Below are 10,339 nucleotides of genomic sequence, written 5' to 3' on the forward strand. Positions count from 1 at the left end.
GGGAGGCTCTGACTTTGAGTATGTGGAATAACCTTGTCTCTGTGTGTATGTTTCTTTTCTGAGTAGGCTTTGAGGTATGCAAGAAAAACAGTCAATGTTGGAAGCAACATCAGGTGGAACGCAATCGATATCCGTATGATTGAATTATCTCTATAAACAGATTTCTGCACGGAAACGCAGCCAACAATCTGTTTTGATGAAATGTTTCAACTTATGCGACAAATGTGCTTACCCGGTGTGTCAGCAAAGCCAAGAAGCATTTAGATTTCCAGACTTCCTGGAAGGCATCAGAAGTCAGAAATCGATCCGACTTCCAATCAACAAACAAACATTTTAAACGTTTTTTTCTTCCTCTGCTCATGAGGGCCTGAAGCCTGACAAAAGCTTACATTTGGACTTTTTACAAGTGTTACTCCAATAAGCTTAACACCTGCTATAAGTAAACCACAACAAAAAGATGTATCTTTTTCAGGCTTATACCTCTGCACTGAGTCAGCGTGAAGTGTCTGTATACCTATTTACAGGTAAACTGAGACTCACCAGAAACCAGATGAACAAGCGCTCCTCCAGGGAATATTTTGAACCAAGAAATGATGGTGTTTATTTTGTAGACATACGAGTGTCTGGAGTGGAGATTTCCACTTCTCTTTGAAAACAAACACATGGTCACTTCTAAGCTACGGATTGCCAGTGTGACCGCGCCCTCAAAGTGAAGTACGGGTACTGGACTTGTTTAGTTATCAGGTTGTGTTGAAACCCTTCACTTTCTCCCACAAGCAGTACACACGCCCCTTTCACACATGCTCTGCATTTCTGAAAATGTCCTCGAAATCTTCCAGATTGGCTACATGTGTGGACATGAATGGCTGGATTTTTAGTCCTGTCTTTATCCAGACTGTTTCCAACCAGCTATACTTAGAAAGCAAAATGTGAAAGATTTCCTAGAAAAATGTCTGAAAGAAGTTTGGTTGAGTCGATGTGAAAATGAAGCAGGGTGAATGAGGCTGCTTCGTTCTCTTTTCTGCATACCAGCATCTTCTTTCCCAGACCTCCCTTGAGAAAGTAAATAATGATAGAAAGGCAAAAACTGCAGCGTTGTACTCTGTTGCTTCGTCCGCCATCTTGGTGTGTTTTAAATATTACATTGTGATTTCTGCAGCGTTCTTTTTTACTTCATGTCCTCTGAGAACTTTTTAACATGCCATTCTTAAACATCACATCCCTGTCTCCTCTTTTTCTGTAACATCTCGAGGACGTAAGCAGCGTCCTATAAAAGCACACTAATGAAACACAAAATAAAACAAATGAATGCAAATCATGTGAGATCTCCCCTCATGAGTAACCGAGGAAACAAGGGGAAAAAGTGACGTAAAAGAGGGAGTGGAAAAAAAAGAGGGAATCCTCCTCTGCCTGAGGTTATCAGTGCCGGAGTTATTTCAGCCGTGGCATACGTCCCAAATACTTCAAAGAGGGACGTGTTCACGCACACACACACAGGCAGTCAGCACGCCAAACAAATAATTAACAAAGTCAGTGAGATTAATTAAAGCGGCAGGGTTCAGTCAGGGTTCAGCCTTCTGTGTGTGTGAGGGGGGGAGAACGGGACTCCCCTGCTGGATGTGATTAGAGAACCAAAGAAGAAAGGGAGGAGAGGCGAGAGAAAACAGTGGCTGTCATTGATATCCATCTTCATGTAAACAGCTGGGTGTGTGTAGGTGTGCGTTTGTGTGTGGGCGGGAAAACTCTGTTCAGTAACTTCATGACCTGTTGAGCTTCAAGCGAGAGTCGGGTGAAGAAAATGATCGCAGAATATGAGGTTTGATCCAGGAAGTTATGAAGAAACATTTGACTCTATAGACATTAAATGGTATTTTCAGCAGCACTCTGAACACAAAGTGAGATTACTTTGTTTAAAGGTAATAATATAACCAAGTTAGGATTGATTTCCTGATCTTAAATCATCAAATCCATCAAAATAACGGCCCATTCTCCAAACCCATACTGTGATCACTGCACAAATGATTATTGCCGTGTGTTTAATTAATTATATCTGCATCCATCAATCAAAAAAAACTAAACTTTATTCATCCTAATAGGAGAAATTATTCCACAGGTATTTGTAAAAACATAAAAGCACAGTCCCATTCAGACAACAAGTAAATTAAACAACAAGCTAACATATGAAGAGTTCCCAAACTAGTGGTAAATAGACTGATTAAAGAGAAAAGTGAAATAATGACACAGAACCAAAACAAAAGTGCCAATAAAGAGAAAACCTACAGGTCGTTTAGAAGTTTGACTGAACGAATGAGCTGCCGTTACTGGTCATCAACTGCAGGGTAGCTAAATATATAACACGTGTATTCATACAAATTATGTATTTTGAATATGTTGTAACATATTTTCCAGGGACAGGGCGTCTCTGTGTGGAATTTGCATGTTGTTCCAGTTCATGAGTGGATTCCCTCCTGGTACTCTGGCTTCCTCCCACAGTCCAAAGAGAGTAGGTGTGAATGTGAGTGGCTGGTTGTCTGTCTCTAAATGTCAGTCCAGGGTGTACACCGCCTCTCGCCCAATGACAGCTGGAATCGGCTCCAGCCACCCGTGACCCTGAACGGGGTAAGCGCTACAGCTAATGGATGGATAGTTATCACTTTTCATTACACTCTGCACATTAATGATAATGTAGAATGTAATGTAAAATAGAGTTTGGTCTTTATCTGGTTTCTCCCTTGTCGGTTCTTGAGCTCCTGTAAGGCGACGCTTACCTCCTAAGAAGTCAACACGTTTTCATAATATTTGATATCTGCTTTGTTATAAACAGAGTTTATAAATGGCTGCTCTAATTCATTAGAGCGACATATTTTTTTAGCGCTTTTTGTTTTGCGCTTTTTTTTCATACACCTCAATCATAATGTTTCCACACATGTTCTGCTGAAAATGTCTGGAAAATTTCCTGAGATCTTCATGAGTTGCTTTTTCACACATGCACCTTACAGCAGGTGGTGGTGGTGGTGGTGGTGGTGGTGGTGGGGGGGGGGGGGGGGGGGTCTCAGGAGGCAGTACGCGATGTAAAAAGAGTGATGAGGAAGTGGTGAATGAAGCAGCAGAGTCTGGAACTATGATAATAATTTTTGCTGTAATATCCACGTTTATCAGCGCTATGGGTGATTTGACATATTGACGGTATGAACAATAGAGCAGACATTCTGGCAAATGGAAAACATTGACGCCCGGATGCGCTGGATACAGGATGAAATGTCGACACCCCCTCCCACTGAATTGTCCTGAATCCTGCTGCATTCTCACATTGGCTCGCAACAACTTCACTCAGGAAATTTACAAGAGGGCTGGCTGCAAAAATTCCCGGTAAAGTTTGAGGCATTCACACATGCCGCTCATCCTGACAACTTCAGGAAGTTTTCAGGAGTTTTGTGCATGTGTGAAAGCAACATTTCATTATAAAATGTTCCTACCATATTTGGTCACTTTAGAAACTTAAATATATGCTTCAATTCAACATCACAGTCCGTGTACCAACACACACCATGCATCAGTGACGGGGGCACCAGAACATCAGATGACATGTTTTAATAGCAGCTCTCTCTCGCTGTGCGACCGGCCTCCCTTCCCCTCTCTGTAACCTTCTCTCCCCCCTCTCCCTCCCCCTCTCTGCGTCTCTTTCAGCTCTGTGTTTTGGCAGCAGCGCTCCTCCTGCATCACAAAAGCCCGTACTCTCAGCTTGTCCCATTGTGTTGCGAACATCGCAGGTAATGATTAACACAAACACACAACAATGGGAGCTTCAGCACACCAATCAGTGTGGGAGGCATAGTCTTAAAGTCTGGATGAAGAGACCACAAGCATGCTGGGAGATTTTAACTTTTTAGTTTCAAGAAAGATGCAAAAAGTCATTACATGTATACGATTCATGTAATTTTTGTTTCAGAAACTTTTGGTAGGTTAAATCTGAAACAGTCTGAAATCTGTTTGCTTCAATTTTTTTTCCTTTTTGGGTTTATTTTAGTATTTCACTTCAAAGCTGCTATTGTGAAATCCTTTTGGGGTTTACATTAAAGTTCCAGTAAGATTTCTTACTTAAGAAAAAACACTAATTTATTTTTGTGTTAAAGTAAAATAAGACTCCGATGTCTGTACTGTAATCGATAGGGAAGCTGGTTAGCTTGTGTAGCAAGAAGTATTAGTCAGGCTTATGAAACAAAATCTGCCAGCTGCAATCTCTGTGTTGCACACTAACCAGAAACTAGAATGGCACATTACCACCACCTGAAGCTAAACTGATGTTTTTACAACGTTTTATTGTAAAAACATGACAAGCTAGCTAACATGCTTTGTATGAAGGCTAAGACGCTGGTAGGTCGATTTTCTTAACTTTAACTTCTTGCGCTGCTTTTAAAACCAAAGTATTGAAACTATATGTAAGCATGAAGTGCACAGTACAAACTTTGAATACCTTCTGACAGTGTCTGTGGGTAACATTTTATCAAAAGTTTAATGTTTTTTTGGGAATGCTAGTTTGCAATTCTCGCCTGTAAAGATCCCGCTCTCACGTCTCTACTGTAAAGATTTAGCAGCCTAGCTTAGCAGCTTTACTTGGTGTAATAATCATAGGTAAACATAAGAAAACAAAATCTGTCCAGCATCTTTAAAGCTCACTATGAAGGACAAAAGGCCAACACATTGTTCCATAAAATGGTCCATTTTTCAAGCTAAAGCTAGCTAGATGTAGCATGCCAGCTAGTTGGGTTGGTGCTGGTATAGGCCAATTTTATTAGCCTTAAATTCTTGAAGTTTAAATCAAGATTAGCTATTGTTGATGTGGTCATTTCAGAGAGAAGCATTCATGAAATGGTCAGAAATTTAAATGTAAATGGGACCTGATGTTTCCAAAGTGTGTCCCTGCTGTGACGTAGACTAATGAGTGACCAGCCACACCTCACATACCTCCTGACCTTTATTCCACCTCACTTTCCCTCCACACACACACATACAGACACACACACACCCTCACCCCAATGATTATCTTTTACCCCAACATCGCCCCTCCTTCTCCTCCTCAATCTGTTATCAGCTGTCAGGCACCAACCAGCCCTGGTATTCCCCATTAGCATTAACATCAGTATGCAGCAGCGGCTATCAATGCTATCTGGACCTGAGGGCGGCGGGAGGGTCGGGAGGGATCCCACATATCTCTGATGTCATCAGATAAAGATGTGGGATGGAGGGTCTGGTCCTGGTCGGGGGGAGCGGTCTCACATAAAGCTTTTTGATTTTATCACAGAGAGTTTGAGATGTAGCTACAGGAGAGGAGAACTTAAACTCAGGCGTCATGTAACAATGAGTCGGGACATTGTATCTTCTATTGTGTTTGTTTGAACTGTGTCGCAAGATGCTACTTGAAACACAGCTTGGGAAACAAGCTGGTCCGATGGCTCCGCAACTATTTAAATGTTCCAATTTCAAGCCTGACCGGCTGCTCATCAGATTAAGAAGATTTCTGTGGTGTTTCTCTCCCTCAACCGTTATTGGTTAGCAACAATTTAAGACTACTAACGATCTCTCAATGACAAATCATGGCCCAGATTTAAAAACTTTTAACCCCTCAAATGGATTTAATGTAAAATGTGTAGTTTGGATCTGAGGCAGAACTAAACACAAACAGTAAAACATGATCGTCTTTAAGAGTATAGTGTAAAAAAAGGATAATTTACGGCAAAATACCGATGGCTGCAGTTGTCGTACCAACACAGAAACTACATATATTGACTATAAACAACAGGTTTGTCTTAATAAGGGGTGTTTCATTTACAATTGCTGTTTCAGTTTGGTGTGGCAATTTTCTAAAGATTTCCTCAAAGAAAAATCATATTTTGGCATAAGTGGCTGGCTACAGCTTTTGCAGTCGCTAAAAAGCTAATATACTGTAGATGGAAAGACGTTTCAGCTCCCACCACCCTAGACTGGTGTCATGCACTTGGAAAAATAGCCAAACTGGAAAAAGTCATATACAGCAACATAGACGCTGTGCACAAATATGACATAATCTGGGGCCCTTTTCTCTCTTTTATGATATGACTCGGTAATGACTCTGATCTGTGATTAAACAACTGTTCTTGAGTCACAAATGGGAAAAATAAAATAGAAAGAAAGAAAGAAAGAAAGAAAGAAAGAAAGAAAGAAAGAAAGAAAGAAAGAAAGAAAGAAAAAGCAAAATAGAAGAAGAAAAAAGAAAAGGGGAATATTATAATAATAATGTATGTATATGGTCGGCACTTGCGTATGTATGTATATACTGTATATGTGCACTTTGAGTATGTGTATTCATGTATGTGTGAGGATGGGTATATGTATGTGAGTAAGTGCATGTATATATATATGTGTATATGTATGTATTTAGAGACATATATAAACAGGCAGGAATTTATAAAATACTGTATTCTCTAACTAAAAATGTATACAGGTAAATCAATCGCTCTTTAAAATGTGGAACATTGACAACATATCATGTCACAAGGAGGTTTACACCAGACCAACCCTTTTAAATATTTGTGAATATTTTGCATGTGGTCCTGTTATCTATGGCACCAATAAGGGGCTTGTCAGTCCCTAGTCTATTTCTGACAACATGAAAATATTTTAGGACAACATGGATGCATGAATTGTATTCTTCATTTTTGTTGTTGGTTTTTTTTTATTTCATTTATTATTTTTACAATTATTATTGATTGATATGTATGTATGTATAGGTTTGTGTGGATATACTGTATGTATGTACGTAACTGGGAACATGCGTGGGGTGGGGGTGGGTGAGTGGGAACTTGCAGGCAGGCTTGGGAACATATAACCTCTGAATAATTTATGTTTAGAGTTTTTTTCCCCATTGCCTGTTTCTGTTTTAATTTAAAAAGAGAATCAAAAAAAAGAAAAAGAAAAATCATGTTTTATGTATTCAATTGTATTTGCGTTTCACCACGCTAACTTTACACTTTTGCTTCTTGCATCCAGCGTTAATGTGGATAAACTCCCCTACTACTGTCGGCTCCAATAATGAAGACAATCATTTTTAAGGATTTGACTTTTTGATGAACTTTTTTTCCACTTATACGTCCGCAACCCAGTGCGAATGACCCCATGACTCACTCCTCACCCACCACTTAACAACCTAAGCGTCCTTCACTTTCACCATCAAAATACCTTTTTATTTTTGTACATTAAGATTGAACGATAATACAGATTATTTGAGTATGACAGTAAAGGCATACTACGTTTAAGTAACTTGAATTTTGTATCTGAAACTTTCCGTCTAACTCATAAACATAAGAGAACATTTTAGCATCAAAGCCCTTCAAGATTTAAAAAGTTCCAGCAGTGAGAAACTTCAGGTGCAAAAATTAACAATAGTGAAGACACACAGGTACTGTGTGCAATATATAGATTTCTTCTCTTGAAGGTGTTGTACACGATTGAACTGAATAGGTATAAACTGTGTCTCTCATGGTGTTGCTAACCTGTGGCTTCACCTGTGAAAATGGTTTTGATTTAAACTTGAAAAGATTATTCTTCTGTCTTCAGAGTAGCAGTGATGAGCCTTTCTCTTTCTGTTCATTCATATGTCAAGTGTCTCTCTGCACAACTTAATGAAGACACGTTTTAAGATCACGCATGTCACATCTAGTCTGGTCTCTGCACTCCTTAAGTTTTTTCTTTTAATTTCACAACTTCATACTTTTAGCTTCAAATGAAATTCTCTTGCTCTTAATACAAGATTCTGATGATTCATTGTGTATCATTGTTAGCATGTAGCAGCCAATCAAAGTGGCCTCTTTATAGTCTGTCATTTGGAGCTTAAGTTGATGGTAAACAGACTAATTTGGCACCTAAAAACACACTGCATTTACTTTAAATGCTCAGTTTAAGAGAGCCTCAATGGGCTTTGTATAAAAGGTGTCTGTGGCAAGCATTTGAGGTGGCTACAGTCCCACCTGTGTCCCATTAGCACAACAACACAGAGTAATAACATTAACACTGCTGCCCCCTCCCAAAACACAGGTAATCTATTAGCCTAAGCACACACAAACACACACACACACACACACACACAAAAAGACACACAAACACGTAAGAGTATTTTCTGATTTAAATTCAGGGAAAAACCTGGTGGAATCTGGAATGTTTGAGTGCAAACAGACAGTCCATCTCTCACACACACAAATTCAAACACACACACACACACACACACGGGCATGCTCAGGTATGGCACAAACATCATAACACGCTCAGCAGTCCAACTCGCAGCGCCGGCTGGCATTAGCACAGCTCTTATCTACTTTATGACTTCCACTCTGCCTCGTTTATTTGTGTACTTTGACTTTCGCTGTAAAGCTCTGTCTGACCCCAAGTAGCGCTCTGCGGTGTCAAAGGTGAAATCTGGATTTTATTTCAACACATAAATTTCAGCTGAATGCACTCATGCTGCAGCCACTTGAGGAGTTTGACCCTCAAATAAAAGTCAATCGAGGGTGCAGGTTTTTTTTTTTTTTTAGATCTGTTTTTGTGATTTATTTGGAGATTTTCTTCTCGGAGCGTCCTGTTGGCCAAAGCAGGTATCATGTAACCGTGTTTGAATCCGGGCCAGGACCTTTGTAGCTTGTGATTGCCCTCTCTCTCCCCAGCACTTCCTGTCTATCTTCACAATAAAAACTGTCCAGCAGAGGAAAAACAATAATCCGGAAGGGTTCCCAAGAGGCTGGAATGAATTTACTGCTGGAGTTTAACAACTGTTTGAATGTAAAGCAGCTAAGGTAGTCAACGTTTTCTCTACTTCTTTCATACCACATGCCTTAAAAGGATACAATCCTCCGTTATTTAAATGATGGATTGTTTTGATAAGTACAGGAACTTTGAAAAACACCACAGATATTAAGTCATATTTTAAAAACAAAAGAGAGAGCAGCGATGGTACATTCAGATTCACAGGTAAGTACAACTGGATTATGAGGGATCACATTGTCTAAATTGCACAAACACATTGGCAACGTTTCTGTACCAAAATGTTTACAATGGATTTGCGCAATTTAGACAGTGTGCAGAGGTTTGCTCACAATTTTGGGGCAACTGAAAACAATACATTTCCCAATATTGGGTGTCTAAGACTTCCGTTTGTATTGCTGTGGTGTTGAAATGGTTATTGATATTGGTGGATTTTTGCCAGTATTCTGTTGAAGGTTTAAATTCTATCATGACGAGCCTTATAAGGACACGGGTTACCTAACTGGGGATTTTGAATGACTGTCAAGAAAAAAATATCAACACATTTGATAAAACTTGACAGGAAATTATTTATTTTCTCAATATAGGTCGTTGTGTTGGTACATTTTAGAACTTGCAGTAGTACTTGAAGTAGATCAGCATAAATCCAAGAAGACGATTTGGATGCCATGTCGATCTATCCTTTCATTATCTATACAGCTTTTCCCGTTCAGGGACTGGATAGATGTCATTGGGCCAGAGGCAGGGGACTTTTCGCCATCACAGGGCAGACATAAAGAGAGAGAGACAACAAGCCACACTCACATTCACACCTACAGGCAATTAAGAGTAACCAATCAACCTAATGAGCGTGTCTTTGGACTGAGGGGGGAAGCTGGAGATGACCCATGCATGCACAGGGAGAACAGACTCCACACAGATTCAAACCAGGAACTTTCTCGCTGCGAGGCAACAGCGCTGACCACTGCACCACCATGCAGCCCTCAATTCATTCATTTCCCAAAATGCATTTCAAACACATTCTGTGTCACATCAATGACTTCAAACTGAAGTTATAAGCAAATAAAGCAAGAAATAAATATATATATACATATATATATATGTATATATATTCTGGACTTGTTTCTCATGTCTATATTTTATGAAAAGAGCAAAATGTCAAAACTCTTCATGGTGAGGTTTTAACTTTTCTAACTCTCCCCTCTCTGCTGGGGAATGTTAGAAAGTGATGTATGAGCCAACTGAATGGAGGAAGAAAGGGAACAGTTAATAAGTGTTTTCATGTAATCTTGTGTTCACATTTTTATCACTTTGTCATCATCAGGTGTTTTCTTTATCTTCCCCTGTATGCAGATCTCACACAGCTGCAGAAAACAGATTCCTCTCCTACAACTCAAAAGTTTGCTCTCCTTAAAAAAAACAAAAGTTGCTTTTGTGAATTAAAACCCGAATATATTTGTCTCTGTGATCTGGAAAATTAATCTTCTGTTCCAAACATTAAGCCCTCGTTGTGTTAAGATGATAATAAAACAGGGCTGATCTTGATTCT

The sequence above is a fragment of the Labrus mixtus genome, chromosome 14, assembly GCF_963584025.1.
Source record: "Labrus mixtus chromosome 14, fLabMix1.1, whole genome shotgun sequence".
Lineage (NCBI taxonomy): Eukaryota > Metazoa > Chordata > Actinopteri > Labriformes > Labridae > Labrus > Labrus mixtus.